We start from the raw sequence: 18,152 nt of genomic DNA on the forward strand, positions 1-18,152 counted from the left end.
AATGAAACTCATTTCTGACTTCCAGCCTCCAGAACTGTAAACAAATATTGTTATAAATAAATAATAAATATTGTTTATAAATAAATAAATAAATAAATAAATATTGTTATAAAATAAGCTTATGGAAATTTGTTACAGCAGCCATAGGAAAATGATACTATAACAAAGATCTTACATTGGTACTATGGCACTATAATAAAAGATCTAACATTCATGTCTTAGAGACCTGGAAGGAGAGGAGAGGAGAGGAGAAAATGGAGAAAGCTGAAAAAGTACTCAAAGAAATAATGCATGAAAACTTCCCAAGTTTGACAGAAGACATAAATCTACAGATTCAAGAAGCTGAATAAATTTGAATGCCAAAGAGAATAAACTTAAAGACTCCATGCTAATACAAAACATAGTTATATTTATGAAAACTAAAGGTAAAAAAATCTTAAAAAGGACAAGAAATGACACTTAGCTATAAGAGAAAAACAAGATGTATCACAGATGTTTCAACAGAAACCATGAAGGCCAAAAGGAAGTGGCACGTTTTTTTCAAGTGCTGAAAGAAAAGAATTGTCAACCTAGAATTCCATATCCAGTTAAAATATCCTTAAGGAATGAAGGGGAAATCAAGACATTCTCAGGTGAAGGAAAACAAAGATATTTTTTCACCAGGAGACTTGTCTGCTCTAAAAGAATGGCTAAGGAACTTTCAAAATAAAAAGGAAGCAATAAATGAAGGCATGTCAGAACATCAAGAAAGAAGAAAAATATGGATAAACACAATGGACTTTCTTGCTCCTCTCAAGTTTTCTACGTGGTCTTCGACATTTGAAGCAAAAATGTTAACACCGTGTGATGTATGCAGAGGAAATATTTGACAATTATACTATAAATGGCAGAGAATAAAAGGATGCAAAAGAAGTAAAGTTTCTATGGTTCACTAGAATTGATAAAATGTTAACTGAAATAGATAGTGAAAAATTATACATATAGACAAATAAAAATAGAATTCTACAAAAGCTCAGGTAACTGACAGAAAGGCAAGGGAAAACCCATAGAGAAAGTAAAAAAAAAAAAAAAAAAAAAGAGAGAGAGAGAGAGAGAAACCAAAAAATGTACTGGCAGAAATAAGCCTAACATATTAATAATTGTAGAAAATGCAAATGGTCTAAATACATCAATTAAAAGATATTGGCAGAGGGGCGCCTAGGAGGCTCAGCTGGTTCAGTGTCTGACTCTTGATTTCAGCTCAGGTCATGATCTCATGTTGGTGGGATCAAACTCCGCATCCAGCTCTGAGGTGAAAGTGCAAAGCCTGCTTGAGATTTTCTCCCTCCCACTCTGTCTCTCTGCCCACCCCCCTCAACAATAAACATTTAAAAAAAATAATGAAGCAGGGGATATCACTAGAGACACTGCAGACATCAAAAGAACAAAAATAAATATGTGCAACTCTATACAAATAGATTTGACAACTTAGATGAAATGAACCAATTCCTCAATAAACTTAAATTACCACAACTCACATAATATGAAACGCCTATGAAATATTGTTATGGGCTGAACAGTGTCCTCCCAAAATTCATATGTTGAAGTCCTAACTCCCTAGTCCAGAATATGATCGCAGTTGGAGATAGGGCCTTTACAAGGATGATTAAGTTTAAATGTGACAGTTAGGATGGGTCCTAATCCAATTTGACTGGTATCTTTATAAGAAGTGGAAATCTGGACACAGAGACACCAAGGATGTACACACAGAGAGACCATGTGAGGACACAGCAGAAGGTCAGCCATCTGCAAGCCAAGGAAGAGCGTGAGAAGAAAACAAACCTGCTGACACCTTGATCTTGGACTCCCAGCCTCCAGAACTGTGAGAAAATACATTTCTGTCGTTTAAGCCACTAGTCTGTGGTATTTTGTAATGCCCGCCCAAGGAAACTAGTACGAGCATTGAAGAAATTGAGTTCATCACTAAAAAATAAAAAACAAAACAAAACAAAACAAAAACACTAAAAAAGAAATCTTCCAGACTAGTTGCTTTCACTGAGGAATTCTACCAAATATTTAAAGAAGGATTAATACCAATTCAATACCAATTCTACACAATCTCTTCCAGAAAATAGGAGAGGAGGGAACACATTTTAACTCATTTTATGGAGCTTGTATTACTCTGATACCAATAACAAGGACAGTACCAAAAAAGAAAACCATAGACCAATATCTCTTATGAATACAAATGTAAAAATCTTTAACAAAATATTGGCAAATAGATTATACAAGAAATGATACACAATGGCTAAATGTGGTTTATTGCAGGGATGCAAAGCTGGTTCAATAGTCAAAAATCAATGTACTCTACCATAATAATAGGCTAGAGAAGGAAAATCAAAGGAGTATCTCATTTGGTGGGAAAAAAAGCATTTGATAAAAATTAATACCTACTCGTGATAAACACACTCAGAAAAAACTGGACCCGAGGTGAAGTTTTTCAATTTAATAAAAAACATCTACAAAAAATTTACTGCCGATATAATACATTACAGTGAAAGACAATCCTTTCCCCTGACGCTCAGCAACATGGTAAGAATGTCCACTCTCAGCCCTCTAACATAATACCGGAAGTTCCAGTAGTGCAATAAGACAAGAAAACAAAAGGCATACAGATTAGAAAGAAAAAAATAAAACCGTCCTTACTTGCAGATGACGTGATGGCCTACATAGACCATTCTAAGAAATTACAAAAGACATTTAGAGCTAAGAATTCAGCAAGTTCCCAGGATACAGGTAAACATAAAAAAAAAACATACAATAAATTCCTATGTACTTGTGATGAATATTCCAATAGGTGTGTAGTGATATAGCTCACTGTGGCTTTAATTTGCATTCCTTAATGGTTAATAATGTGGAACATCTTTTCACGTGAATATTTGCCATTTGTATATCTTTAGTGAAATGTCTTTTTAATGTCTTTTGCCCATTTTCTAATTGTTTGTTCGTTTGTGTTGGGGGAAACTGGGTAAAAGGGACGATGGGATCTCCCTGTATTATGTCTTACAATGGAAGGTGAATCTCCAATTATTGCAAAATAAAAGGCTTACTTAACAAATGCGGATTGGATCTATTCTAACTTTTCAAATTATGTTTGGCCATTTAAAATAAACATACGGTATGACTTTTATGTTTACCTGTATTACTTTTTACAATAGTATGTGACAGTACATATGTTACTTTTGTCCATGTTGGTACAGGTGACAAAAGAAGATACAAACAGAGCTGTTCTCTTTTCTCTACCATGTCAATAGTATCAACTCTGTTCAGAAAACAGCTTGAGTGGTATATGCAGGTCTTGGCACTGTTCTTGGCTTGTGTGTATTGTCAAATAGGCTACATCATGCATTCGCTTAAAATAAACCACAGCTTTATGTTCATTCCTGGACTATACATCCCCAATGAAAAAGAGAGATATCATCCATTTTTTTCAGTTTAGTCTCTACTTTCTTTGCTGGTGATTTTATGTGGGGATTACCTTCCCATGCCGAAGTTCTAAAACATGGTTGTTGTTGATGCTTTTTGTTTCCTAAATTTTTTAAATGTTTATTTAATTTTGAGGGAGAGACACAGCATGAGCAGGGCAGGGGCAGAGAGAGAGAGAGAGAGAGAGGGAGGTGCATAATCGGAAGCAGGCTCCAGGCTGTGAGCTGTCAGCACAGAGCCCGATGCGGGGCTCCAACTCATGAGCCATGAGATCATGACGTGAGATGAAGTCGGATGCCCAACCCACCGAGCCATCCAGTCGCCCCTTGTTGATTCTACTTTTACATTAAATCATAAGCCATTTTTAGGTAATAAAACTGTTGAAGGGAACTGGCTAATTTTATGTGGAAATCATTAATTTGTTCACTACTATTGTACTGTTCTTCCACGTGGGCATAGGATTGGATTGCCCTTCTTTTCTATCTTCTGGTTAGGAATGGTTATATAATTTGCTTTGGCCAATAAAATATGAGTGGAAGTGGCAAGTCTTGATTACTGGTAGAAGCCTTTTACAACTTGTGGGTGATTCAACATGTTCCCATGTGCCTGATGAGAGATGAGAATGTTTGGATGATAGGAGCCTTATTAGCATGAATCTCTAAGAGAAGAGGATATAGAATAGAGTCTTTTACTGATAGACGTGGGCACATGGCATTAGCAAGAAATAAACCTTTGTACTTTTCAGTCACTGAGATTTGAAAGTTGTTTAACTGCATAACCTAAACTATTATAACTTTATAACTGATTAACATATTTTATATTTACATCAAACACACACAATCCTCTGCAGTAGGACCCTATATATACAATGATATCAAATTGTAAACTCCAGTTCATGAATTGTTCGTCAGTATACTTGATGTCATCCCCCACCCTGATAATCCCCCCCCCCACACACACACACCCTACAAAGTCAGATCAAGACTTTGGTATGAATTAGAGCAATAGTTGACTAATGATTCCATGATATCAAGGTTTGTATGAAACTGAGCATACAGAGAAGTGATGCATCACGTTCTTGATAGGGATACCTAAGTCACAGAAAATGCATGCACTGCCTTAAGCATTTCCAATGGTTTCAAAGGAAAGAATCATGAACCTGTATGTGTGCTCTATGTACAAAGTGGGATTACTATGAACATTCATCATGATCATCTGCATGTTACCGATCATTTTCAGGGAGAAATAACATTGACCAACATTTTCAGACACTGTGCAAAGATCTTTATATGCATTAGCACATATTTAACCAATTAGTACTTCACTTTGCTCATAACATATCCCATGTGTCTTAGGTTAGCATTATCTGGATAATATTTAAAATTACTAAGTTTTTTTTATCATAACAATTGCTATGAGTCATGTCAGAAGATCCCAATGTAAAAATTAACAGGGTCTTCTAAATTTTACCAAGACGATTCAACAGGTGTTTCTATGTCATACTTTATAGTGACACTTTATAGTGACTCTTTGTAGTGCATACTCTGGACACACATTGGGGGTAGGTGAAACAGATAACTTAAAATTCTTAAGTGTATTAATGGTCCCAGAACTTCCAGCTATTAAAGATATTCCCCAAATTATTTGAGATGCTTAAGTACATATCCTCGATGTTAAAAATTTCATTAGTTTAGGGGTGCCTGGTGGCTCAGTCAGTTAAGTGTCTGACTTCGGCTCAGGTCATGATCTCATGGTTTGTGAGTTCAAGCCCCTCACCGGGCTCGGTGCTGACAGTTTAGAGCCTGGAGCCTGCTTCATATTCTCTCTCTGTCTCTCTGTCTCTCTCTCTCTCTCTGCCCCTCCCCTGCTCACACTCTGTGTGTGTCTCTCTCAAAAATAAAAAAAAAAAACATTAAAATTTTTTTCTTTAAATTTCGATAGTTTCAAGTGCTGCTCAAATAACTATTTTTGAATTTAAAACTATGTAACATGCAATGAGAAATTTCTCATAATCTAGCAGTCACAGGTGGCTAGGAATTCATGTATCTCTTCTTGCTTTATGTATATTTTGCCTGTAAAATATGGGGCAAAAGCACTGCCGTAAAAGAAGTTCTATTTTTTTTCCACTCATTTTCATTAAGGGAAAAGTAACCAAAAGATCAAGTTGGGAGGTGTTATTTCCAAAGATGATGGGAATTTAACGCACTAGTAAAACTATGAACTAGATGTTACACATTGATAGTTAACAGTGTGGAGTACAGTATTAGAATACTTGAATTTAGGGTTCATCTCTACTTCTATGCCAGTGGTCATGAATATTGTTCTCTTTGTGCTTCGGTTCCCCATTCTGTAAAGTGTGTGGGGGGGGTAAATACATGCAGACCTCTAGGCCATTGTGAAGCATACACAAGTTAATTTCTACATAGCCCATAGAATAACCAGCACATAGTAAATATTCAATACATTTAAATGGGTTTAAATTGTAATACAGGGGTGCCTGGGTGGCTTAGTTGACTTAGCATCTGACTCTTGATTTCAGGTCAGGTCATGATCTCACAGTTCCTGAGTTCAAACCCCACATTCGGCTCCGTGCTGACAGGGTGCGGCCTGCTTGGGACTCTCTCTCTCCCTCTCTCTCTCTCTCTCAAAATAAATAAAATAAAACTTTAATTGTTAATACATACGTCCCCAGCATATTCATCAGTTAATATCACCTCCCTTACTCTGGGGCCTCTTCTGTTCTCTTGGACACTTTAGAGCATGTTAGGGACTGTGGGAAGAATCAATTGCATTTCTGTTTTGAGACATTTTGCCACTTTAACAACTACCCCCCCACACACACACACACACAACTACTTTTTAAAATTCAAAATAAATTGTTGAGGCAAAGAAAAAAAAAGGATTATGTTTCACTAAACTTAAATATCTTTCTACACATATAATAATAACCACGTAAGGGTACCACATGCTCTATATGCTTTAAAAGTTATTGATAGTTTTGTAAACCCCACCATGTCCCAAGACGGATAACGAGGGTAAATAGTATGGTTCCTGGTGAATAGAGAAGTCTAGTGATAACCAGAGTGGGACAAAGGTCTCTGATTCAGAAAATAATTCAGAAAAGATTTATGAAAGCATTTAAGAAGACAATTGACTTAGTCAACAGCTCCTCATGTGTCATTCCTCCACATTCCTGTGACTGCTTGGACATCTTGTTCTGTCTGGTGCAGAATCCTCTATTACGATTCCTATAGAATTCTTTCTTTCAGAGAACTTACCTCAATTTGCAAATAAACATTTATTTGTAGAATTAGTTTACTAAAGCCTCACACCCTCCATGTTGGCAGGGCTCACTCATCTTTCTGCTTAATGCTGGTCCCCAGTTCCCCATCAAGCACCTAAACAGAGGGACCCTCAGGAAGCAGAGACAGCTTTCCCCAAACTGAAGGTATGGGACTTGAAAGGAAAAAGTCATGACAAATCTACCAGGCGAAGTACAAGTAGCAAAGGAATGCTTTTTCTAAAATAAGTAACAGAGGCCAGAAAATCGGAACAGTTCTGAGTCAGACAAGAAAGGTTATACTTATGTATTATAATATTTATGCCTTAATAACAATCAACATTTTGTATAAATAGACTTGAAAACTTCAAATTCAAGTTTCAATATCAAAAACACTGTGTCTGATGGCAGGCAACTGTTTTGACCACAGCTCTGCACTCTGGTATCCCAAAATAAAATGGAAGCCATAGTTGGGGTGTGGAGGATGTTAACCACCGAAGGATGGGATGATTTTTTTTCATGTCCAAAGAACACGTTTCCATGTAGTTCCGTTGGATCCTAGTCTTTTCACTTATAATGTTGAATAATTATGGGTTTGAAATATGTATACTGAATTTAATTAAACTAAGAGACAAGAATTAAGGAAAGCGATGAATGTCAAAATAATTTGAAACTGGTAATGTGAAGGAGCAATTACATTTACTTGAAAAAAATAATAGATGAAGACTTAAGAGAGACATCCGTCCAATAAAATGAATATCATGAAAGCTCAATGATAAGCTCAAAGAAGGTAATTGCCTAAATGTGTGCAGTTGGGAGTTTGCCCCATTGATACCCTTCTTCACATCATGGTTCATGTAAAACAAGTGGAGATTTTTAAAGTATTTCAACTTAGAACTAATGAGAAATTTTGATTTCAACCTTCACTGCTACATAACTTTGTATAAAGCACATACAATTGGCTAAAAGGTATAGACATACATGAACACCCTCAAAATACAACCTGCTTTTAGTCACTGATAGTTGAAAGAGAATTGCATAATTCTTTTAAAACTGCCTAACCTCTTGTCAGAGTGATCGGATTAAAGATGATTAACTTGTTCAAAGATAACGGTGCTCTGAAGAAAATGATGGCTGTGTTTTGAGCAAAGAACAGACTAATACCTTAGGAAGTTTAAAATTAAGTGCAAACAAAAGTATCAATTCAGCCATCTGCTTTGTAATAATTTACTTGGCCAATAATCTTAACTGAACATCTTAACTTTGCTGATAAATGCTACTTTAGTCTATAATTGTTGTAGGTAATTTGGTTAATTGTGACAAAAGTACTCAAAGGATATTTGCTATAATTTATATTTATAATCCACTTTTAATAATAGTATTAAAAATTAGAAAACATTGTGTCCAATGTCTAGTGCATAGTTAAGACGTTCATCTTGGTAGAAAATGTAGTCAATATATGAAACAGAGACGACTTTAGGCACAATGGGATACCATATATATGCCTAGATAGATAGATAGATAGATATAGATAGATAGATAGATAGATAGATATCTGTATATAATGCTTAAGAGTGCACTGAAAGCCCAACTGGGCTCTAACATTTAATAACTGTACAACTTTGGGTAAGTTATCTCACCTCTCTGTGTCTAAATTGACTCAACTGTAAAAGGTGGGTAATATTACTAACTACCCCTTATGTTGCTGTAGGGATTAAATGAATGAAAGCATACAGAACTGTACCTGGAACGGATTGAGAGTGTTTTTTCCTAAAGTTTCTACCTTTGGAATAAGCAAGAGAAGTATATATTTTTTTTTTTTTTGTAAAAGAAATTAGTAACAATATAGGCTTCTGTTATGTTCAAAAGTAAACACAAACACGTTAATACCAAGTGATCCTAATAGAGAACAAGAAAACTCGAACGTAAACATCAACTCAAAAGACCAATTTTTTTTCAAAGCAAGAATGAACCTAATGGTGGTAAGCTTCACTGCAAGTGTACATCCAGGATCCCCCCACCCCCACCAGGCTCCACACTTATCTTCTCAAAGCCATGCCCCAAGCCTGCCGAAGAGGAAAGTTTCACTACCGAGTCCCAGGAATGGTACCGTTGAGCCCGGCACCGCCGTCGGGCCACCCCTCTTCTCTCCTTGGCTTTGGTCTCTCGGCAGACACCTCTCTGTCTCCCACTCCAGGCATCAGGAAGAACCCTCCGTCCGCCCTCTGCCCAGCGGAAAACCCCAAAATGGGCAACAGGCTATAACAGCTGGGGCCACTCACCGCCGCCCCGGACCCACATCCGCTGCCCGCCACCCCCCAGCGCCGAGCGCCCACTCCCACACGGCATCCGCCCGGGGAACCGCAGTGCCTTGCAACACGCGCAGACGCCGCCGGCTGCAAGGGACCCATCGCAGCCTTCCCGGTCGCTAAGCAGCCCCCCCCTCCCCAGACCGCTCCCCAACGCGAGTGCCATCCCTGATGGAGGTGGCCACGCCACCTCCCAACGGCTGGGCCCGCGAGGACGACCGGGAGCGCAGCACCGACCACAAAAACAACTCGAGCCGCGCCGCGACGGGGCCGGCTGCCATCGCCAGCCCGGGAGCGGCGCGGCGCGGCGGCGACAGCGGGGGCTGCGGCACACGCGGCCGGGCCTCCGCGGGCGGCCGAGATTTACCTGCGCGGCCCCGCGCCCCCGGGCCGGCCATCCTGCAGCAGCCGCTACCGCCGCCCCGCGGGCCCGAGGCGCCGCCCGCCGCCCGGGGAGGCGCCGCGCCGCAGTCCTGGCTGCGGCGCCCGGCACATGGTTGGCGCTCGCGGCGGCCGGCGCCCGCGCACAGGTGGGAACCCCGCGAGTGGGCGTTGGGGCGATTCCCTTCCCCAGCCGGCGCTCGCCGCCCGCTTCCACTCTTGACTTTGCCGGTGCGCGGCGCCTGCCCTTGCTCCGGCAGCCGAGCCGCCTGTGCCCGCGCCCCGGCGCCGTGGGCGGCTGCGGTCCCTGCGCAGCTCGGGCTGCGCGTCATGTGCATCTCCCGCCTCGCCGCTCGCTCCGCGGCACCGGGCGGCCCGGGGGGCAGCGCTCGGCGGCCCGGCCGGCCGGCGACCACTCCCCGCCCGGCACACGGACCCCCTCCACCCCCGCGCCCTCCCCCATCCCGGAGCTGTCAAGGAGGAAAACGCCTTACACACACCTTGGAATGGACGGGCGCCTCAGTCACCGACTCGCCAAACTCTTAGAAGGTGTCCATTGGTCTGTAGGGAGGTTTGGGCATGGAGTAGGAGCCGCTTTCTTATTATTTAATAATGTTGGAAGTGCCGGGTCCGCTGCCAGAGTTGTGGGTCATGTGGGCACAGCAGAGGCTGGCTGCTGCCAGTACCAGGGTTTCCTGAGGATCCTGAAACTATGATCTCATCCTCCTCATCCGCCTCCCCCGCCCCTCTCTCCGCGGGCGCGCACGCACAGCACACACACACATACACACACATGCACACACGCGCACACACGCACTCACACTGCATGCACTATCCTCCTTCCTTGACCGAAATATTCCTCCAGGGAAATACAGTGTTCATGCTCTTTATTGAAAAAAAAAAAAAAAATCCTCCTGGATAGAGATTGTTCTCTTTCAAAGCTTGATTTATGTGCTTTGTTTATTTGCTACAGTTTTCCCTCACACGTGCAAGGGATGCGAACAGAGCCTCAGAATTAAAATTAAAAATAATCATCTTCTTATGTTGACCCAGATTTTGGTGAGGACCCAAGAACTCAAACAGTATAATTTCAATTTAAAACAGAGGGAATATACCAGGCTTGAATGTGGAATAGTGCTAACACCTGAGATGTATGCAGTGGGTTTCCTTCCCAAGCTGCAAACATTTCCCAAACATTACCTCATTTATTTGCAGAGGAGGAGGTGGATGAGAAGGCAAATAGTATTTTCACCTCAGAGATACCGAAGCATGAAGCATAAGTCAGATAACATGACTTATCCAAGTACACGTAAGTCAAAATCTCACTATAAATATTAATTGTACAGCTACTCACAAGTTGCTAATTCACTATCATCAATCGCTGGAAACTTAGGTTACTGAAAATATGAAGATATTCTTGATTATTTTAAAGTTACCAACTACCTTGCAAGCTAATTAATTAATTGGTTTTTCTACAAGGATATGTTTTAATATAATTTTTCTCTTGTATATTTGCATATGTTTTCAGTTTTATGGTTTCATATAATTTTCTTTCTTTTGGGGGGGTATGTGTATTTGTTATATGTCTGTGTATTCATGTGTAAATGCCTATTCGTTTGTATTGTTTCAACTAATTGTTTCATAGTAATATGAAGCAATTATAGTCAATGTTTTTGGGGTAGTCACCAATTTCATAATGATTTGTTGTATATCACTCACCCTTTCTAAGAGCCTGATGTATATGAGAACTGTGCTGTTTTGAAGGATATAGAGAAGTTTGAGACATGGAACCTATCCTTCATTAGTTTACATCTAGTTGTTCAGACAAGATATATACATCTATCGATGGATGGACGGATGGATAGATAGATAGACAGCTACACTAAATGATCTACAGACGAAACACTCTATTATTTGTGGTGTTGTTTGGTGAATTGCCACAAAGAAAATATAAGCGACACTCCTTTTTACTGACTTAATTTGTGTTCCATGTTTAAATGATTTCATTGTCTCTGTGCCCCATAGTTCAGTCTTTGACCCCCACAGTAATCTAAATGGCCAAGGTAATACGCTGACTTTGCCCTTCTCTTTCATGTGCATCCTACATAAATACTAAATGGGGATTTTTTTTTAATATTGTGAAAGTTCCCACCAAGAACACTCGGGTAGCTTTTGTTCGGAAGAAAATGCAGCAGCTAAGCAGCCTTCTAAAATGGGACGAGGAGAAGGCAGAAGAGTAAGCAGGGAAGGTGGGTGGAGAGGGAAGAATAAAGGGAATTAAGAAATTACAAGAAGAAGGAGAGAAGAAGAAAAAACACAAAAGAAACAGAAGATCAACTTTCATAAATCTTTTTTTTAATATTTATTTATTTTTGAGAGACAGAGAGAGACAGAACACGAGCAGGGGAGGGGCAGAGAGAGAGGAAGACACAGAATCCGAAGCAGGCTCCAGGCTCCGAGCTGTCAGCACAGAGCCGGACACAGGGCTCGAACCCACAAACCGTGAGATCATGACCTGAGCCGAAGTCGGCCACCTAACTGACTGAGCCACCCAGGCGCCCCAGAGGATCAACTTTCAAATGAAAGCTAAAATTTTCCAAATTTTGCTGCATGGAAATCAAATTTAGGAAATCATAGACTTTCTTATTGTTACCAGACATGACCTTTTGATAAGCCTACAGGATTCAATGGGAGAGACACCAGGTGTCAGTCCTGTAGAAGCTGTCCCGAATGATCTCAATTTTAAAAATTGAGTGGATTTTAAAATGGATTTTTTAAAAAGTGGATTTAACTACGGGATCCACTAGAAGAAATAAATAGACTGATCAGTGTAACGGAACAAGAAAAATGACAGTGGGATGTGACATTTTTTAAGAAGAAATTAACACTGAAATTCAGGGAGCTATATAGAAAACCAAAGGCACAGGTATATTGAAGTGGGCAATGACAAGTTATGCATGCAATATTTAAAGCAAGATAATAGTAGTAATAGTATATTTTTAACGTACTTCAGATTTTTCATAAAGCTTTTCATACAGTCTTTACTGAGCAAAGCAATAATTAGAGAAAGGCATTTTGTCGGCTTTATTTTAAAGGGAATATGATTCTCCCTCATTTTCTGCACATCGCATGAGAAGTGCTGAAAATAGTCACTCATTGTTTGGGAAATGTCATTTATATCTTCTGATCAGTCAACACTCAAGATGTTGCTCAGTACACCCTCCTCCAAGCCCTCTCATAAACAATACAGCTAGGTGGTTCCTGGGCATAGATCCTCAGCAGTGATTTATAATCCAGGATTTTACACAGGTGATTGGAGCTAAACTAGAAGCTTTAGCATGTAACAGACTCTAATGGATTTGCAGTATCTCTGGGAGATTTCTGCACAAGAGGTGGAGGCCTAAATTGAACAGCAGTATATCAAGAGCACTTTCCTTTTGATCTTCATACTCATGGCAGGATTTGTTTTAATTAGAGATATATTTAGGTTTGATGATTATAACATGTGTCTCAGAAATGTATTACAACTTCAGCGGCTCAACAATCACTAGCAGTTTGTTCCAGAGAACCACCAGTTAGGGAAAAATATTTTTAATATGGCCGGACACATGGATTTGTGGTTCGTACTAATTTACGCTCCTTAGTGAGGAAAATAAATTTCTGAGATTTATTATTTTGCCCTTATGATGTCTTGATTTTTTATTTTATTTTTTATTTTATTCTGAGAGAGAGAGAGAGAGAGAGACAGAGCACGTGAGCGGGGGAGGGGCAGAGAGAGGGAGAGAGAGAATCTCAAGTAGGCTCCACACTGTCAGTGCGGAGCTCGACGTGGGGCTGAAACCCACAGTGAGATCATGACCTGAGTCAAAACCAAGAGTCAGACTCTTAACCGAATGAGCCACCCAGGTGCCCCCCTTCTTAAATTTGAAATCTTGATTTTTAAACTAGATCATAGTTAATGTGAGAATGGCCATAGGTAAAAATCACAGTGTTCACTATGTTATGGTAAAACTGTTTGTGTATGTATGTGTTTTATAGGAATAGTGATATATAGAATGTGTATGTGTTATAGGTCAAGTCAGCATGATTAGCTGGTAATAGTTTTGGGGCAGGAGGAATTAATAATTTTGGAGTATTTAAGGGATTTGAATGACAAGAGTATAAAAGAAGATGGATTCAAAATAATTGAAGTAAAGACGCCATAGAAACTCTTATACCTGTGGGTGTGGACTGATAGGGATGTAGACTGTAGAATGATATGGGGGGGGGGGGGCTTGAAAAACATGAAATATGCATAAAATATGTTCCCTCTAAGGAACTGATGAGCTTTCAAGAATGAAGTCAGAACCCTTTGCTGTTCTCTGACTTTTCAAGATAGTCCCATTTTGCAGCTCACCAGCCTCAAACAGAACACCATCTTCTGACCTCCACTGAAATGTGCCAATTGTGTCCTAAGCATTCATGAAAATTGAGGGGATGTAAGTATGTGTATTAATACACTCCAAGAATGTTCATTCAGTCTCCTTATGCATCACTTCTAGATGCATATTTATATAGTTAAAGTTAGTATCCATCTGCCTAAGAAATTCTGCACTGAGGCATGGTCCTGTCAGCTGTTAGGGAGTAATTGCAAATCCAGGAAAGCAGAGGTATTCTTCCTTCCATCATGCCTCTGCTCCCTGCCCGCTTAGCTATACTGAAGCCTCCTGCACCCAGGGCAGTGTCCGATAACTCAGCTGCTTCTGGTGCTCAACCAGTGTCTCCTCTGCTGGTCTAACATCCTCAGGTGAAACGCTGTTTGCATTTTCCATGTGCTCCTCAGACCGAAGGGGAGAACGTAGCCTAAAGACCAGGTGTAAGTGGTCAAGTGTATTTTGTTTCCTCGTGTTAAAGACCAGGTGTAAGTGGTCAAGTGTATTTTGTTTCCTCGTGTTAGAATGAACAAATCTGTTGCCATTTTAAGCAGCTGTGATTCCAGTTTGTAATGGCAATTCATTAAACACATATTATGGCTGTTCAGGTCTCCCAATGGCACCACACTAGTGCGCCCTTTACTCCTGGGGGAATTTATTTTCTCAATGGACCATAAACAAAACACAAATATTTTAGATGAAACTTAAGTGTACTGTCACAGCGGAGACAGTGGAAAAAAGCCAGCCAGAGAGCTCAGCCTTTTAGAAGGTGCTTATAATCTATTCAGTTTGCTGCTGGAAATGTTTTCCCTGTTTTTAATTGCTTTGAAGCTGAATGTTTTTGTTTTTATTTTGTTCAAGAATTCAAAATATCCTGATACATGCAACCAAGAGTAATATTCAATAAATCAGAACATCAATAGCAAATATATTTGGTCAATGTATATGATCAATCCAAATAACTAAGGAGAAAAAAACTGCTTATTGAAGATGACCTATATGAACAGCTATCCACATTATCTCAGGGAAATGTCAAATTTTTCCTTGGTGACTTCTAAATAAAGCCTAATGTTTTTTATAATACCAAAGAAGCCTGTTACAAAGTGAACAGCTTAATCAAAACAATTTTATTTATGTGAAATTAGTTTGCCTAACTTAATTATTTCCCACTAAAATGATTCTTTATGTATCATTTAGACACAGCCCAAATCTCCTGTAGACCATCAGGAACCATGTTAACAAGCACATGTTTTAATTTAAAAGTTAATCCCTACGGTAAATACCATGTAGTTTATTTGATGCGGCAAAGCCTTGTATTTTATGAAAAACTAAATGAAAAAAAGGGGTTGGAGGATGAAAGTAAACTAATCCAACTGTAATCTTTAATAATGTATTAGAAATATTTGGGTAGACCCCTAATTAAGATTTATTATTGGAAATAATGATATTTTGCCTCTTTTTTTAAATTTTTTTTTTTCAACGTTTTTTATTTATTTTTGGGACAGAGAGAGACGGAGCATGAACGGGGGAGGGGCAGAGAGAGAGGGAGACACAGAATCAGAAACAGGCTCCAGGCTCCGAGCCATCAGCCCAGAGCCCGACGCGGGGCTCGAACTCACGGACCGCGAGATCGTGACCTGGCTGAAGTCGGACGCTTAACCGACTGCGCCACCCAGGCGCCCCGATATTTTGCCTCTTAAGGGATACATTTTGAGATAGTTCAAAGTGCATTCCTATAAGGTGATAATATATACTCCTAATATAAAAATTGTCTTTGTTAATTTAGATGCTAATCTTTTATTTGTGTCATAAATACCATGTCTGATTCTCCTTTTCTTTCTCTTTGTCCCTGAACTGCATCATCGGATCAGCTTGAACATCCTACATGGTGTGGATGTGTTTTCATTTACATATTGGTCTTACTTTCTTCTTTTTTATGTCAATCAGCTAGACTGAAAGAAACAGGAATAGAGGACATTTTACATGTTTTATCATAACCAAAGTCTTATTTTGGACCCAGTTCCTAATCTATAGTCAGCATTGTCTGTGATGTCTAGTAGACGTACATGAAAAATTTCTGATTTTGAAATTGTCCCTTTTTTATTTGTACATTTCTTGTAAAGCATTTTAAGGTTCTCAAGGACAAGGGCCATGGTAAAAATATCCCTTTTTTTTTCCCCTCTCTAGAGAATCAAACATGCTTATTTCATATAGGAAGTGCTTGGAAAATAAGATAAGGATGATGGTGAGGAAAAGTCAGTTTTATTTCTGGCATTATGCAGCATGTAGAAATAATTCTTGTAGGATTGTAAATACCTTTGACGGCACATGTTTTTGTACGTTTTACATGAACAGGTTGAAATGGCTACCCTGTATGGCTTGCTTTCGCTACTGGGATACATAGAACTTTTTCTTTGTGTGTTTAAAACAAACCAAAGAAAACTGGGGGGGGGGGGTTACGGAATTGCAAATATGTAAAGATACTGGTTTAAGCCTTGTAATCACTATCAGTACAGTATACTTCTCTCTGTTACAATATGTTTTCAATTTAACTCCACTTGGCTGTCTATATCTGCGTCTTAAATATCTAGAAGAGACTCAGCATTCAAAACATATTTTGTAGTTTGCATTAAAGGAGAAAGTGGATATTTTCAGATCTTCTGTGTTTGATTTCAAAGAAAATTGAAACAACTTATTTAATAGAAGTAGAATGAATCCTTCCAGGATTGTATATAGTACATAAGTAAAGTATGTACTTCTCTACATGCTCTCTGTCTTTTTGTTACCATCATTAAAGTACATTCTCCAGGTCAGTGTTACCCATCCTTCTTGAACTCCTGCGAAAGACTTAACTCTTGGAAACACCACCTTGAAACCTATTCACATAATGTGTTAAGTTGTTAGCTAGTCATCTCATGTATATCAGACACTAGGATTGTCTCCTCCTTCATCAGGATTGTGAACTCATATCGATCTCTTGTATATTTCACATCCTCTTGTGGTTATTCGGAAAATACTTGCTGATTGCTTTGTTGATTAACTGAAAATAGGTTACTGTTTTGACATGATGTTGCCCCAAATATGAAACATTTAATGTCTTCTCTTTCTATTTGTTATTAATCTGTGTGCATTCCCAAATCATTAAATATATGGTCCCAGTAGAGCATTCATTTTTTTATAATAATAGTGACCTAGAGTTTGATAACACAAATTTTCCTTCTATATGCATATATAAATAAATAACAAATCTGAATCAATTTGTTGTTTAGTTGCGAAGAGTAATTACTACCTATGATATCTTAAGTTTCTACCTTAGCCAGATAGGATTATGGTAGTGTCATTTATTTAGGGTACTATAATTTTATTTCTTACTTTAGGAAACTATAAAAAAAACGAATGTGGAGGTATTTAAGTATAAAAGATTTTCTTCAGTGTTCCCAGTGTTGTAGATTTTAGATAATCTAAAAATTTAAGCTAATTCATTTTTTCAGTTCATGTTCATCATGCTGCAGAATGGCTCACATTTGTTCAAAGAAAATGAACAAATATTTCAACAACTGAAAATACTTATTAAATGCCTAATATATATCAAACACATTTCACAATAGATCAAAGGGCTACACTCTACAATCAATAGTTTTTAGGAAATTCAAATGTACTACCTCAGGTTTTAAAATATAAGTCTCAATTACAATTTTCTTCATATCCTAAATAGAAAAACTGAATACACTAGGGCCTGATCCATTGCTATATCCCCCTCATTTGATGTTGAAAACATTGATGGTCCTTTTTCTTGTCAGCTGGGATGCTGCTTACTAGGCAGTGACAAAGGATTGGCTCCTTCTCTTAGCTTTTATTTGCACTGCCCCTGGGGCATCTTTAACCTGTGAAACCCTCCTGAGATAAAACAATCCTGAGCAGGAATCCTCAGTCCAGCCAGAACAGGATCCCCAGCAGGCAAACTATGTGTGGGCTTTTAACAGGGGCACTAAAAGAGTTGAAAGATTTTTTTCAAGCTTCAAAGTAGTTATCGTAAAAAATAAAAACTATGCTGGCCTCAGCACTCTAATTTTACGGTGACTGCAGTTTTCTTTAACTTTCTTTTAAATATGCATGATGGTACCCATTACCCAACTATGGTCATTATTTTTTTCAAGTTCATTTATTTATTTTGAGAGAGAGAGAGAGAGAGAGAGAGAGAGAGAGTGCATGCGCACATGAGTGAGTTGGGGAGGGGCAGAGAGAGAGAATCCCAAGCAAGCTCCTCCCTGTCAGTGCTCAGAGCCCAATGCAGGGCTCAATCTC

At 39.1% G+C, this 18,152-nt stretch overlaps 1 protein-coding gene across 1 annotated transcript in view; it reads right to left on the bottom strand.

Moving 5' to 3' along the window:
• Positions 1-10,217, bottom strand: part of DTNA (dystrobrevin alpha) — a 351,322-nt gene extending 341,105 nt beyond the window's left edge. The window contains exon 1 of the mRNA XM_049620207.1: positions 9,936-10,217. The gene's annotated coding sequence lies outside the window, so the exon portion shown is untranslated. The remainder of the gene's footprint in view (positions 1-9,935) is intronic.
• Between the last annotated feature and the right edge of the window lie 7,935 nt (positions 10,218-18,152).

Source organism: Panthera uncia, assembly GCF_023721935.1.
Source record: "Panthera uncia isolate 11264 chromosome D3 unlocalized genomic scaffold, Puncia_PCG_1.0 HiC_scaffold_8, whole genome shotgun sequence".
Taxonomy (NCBI): Eukaryota; Metazoa; Chordata; class Mammalia; order Carnivora; family Felidae; genus Panthera; species Panthera uncia.